Here is a 293-nt window from a genome sequence, read left to right as displayed (position 1 = left end):
GTGAGGTGTGTGAAATTTGAATTCAGAATATAAAGATGGACGAAAGGCCGTAGAGTCTGCATTGCATGTCGTCCATCACGGTAACGATTCTCTCAGCTGGCCGCGTTAACGATACCACTATTAATAATGCTCTTTTCTACTAAAGGCACAAGGTCTGAAATTCGGGAGGAGAGGGAAAGTCGATTAGATCGACCCCCAGTACTCTACTGGTACTTATTTTATCGACCCTGACAGGGCGAAAGGTAAAGTCGAACGCTGCGGAATTTGAACTCAGAACGTAAGGATAAATGAGA

At 44.4% G+C, this 293-nt stretch overlaps 1 protein-coding gene across 1 annotated transcript in view; it reads right to left on the bottom strand.

Annotated features, from left to right (window-relative positions):
* LOC128250796 (collagen alpha-1(XII) chain-like) overlaps positions 1 to 293 on the bottom strand; it is a 4,751-nt gene that overhangs the window by 817 nt on the left and 3,641 nt on the right. The window lies entirely within an intron of this gene.

This window comes from Octopus bimaculoides, chromosome 25 (assembly GCF_001194135.2).
Source record: "Octopus bimaculoides isolate UCB-OBI-ISO-001 chromosome 25, ASM119413v2, whole genome shotgun sequence".
Classification (NCBI taxonomy): Eukaryota; Metazoa; Mollusca; class Cephalopoda; order Octopoda; family Octopodidae; genus Octopus; species Octopus bimaculoides.
The sequence above is the reverse complement of the archived record's forward strand: the minus strand, read 5'-3'. Positions and strand labels throughout refer to the sequence as shown.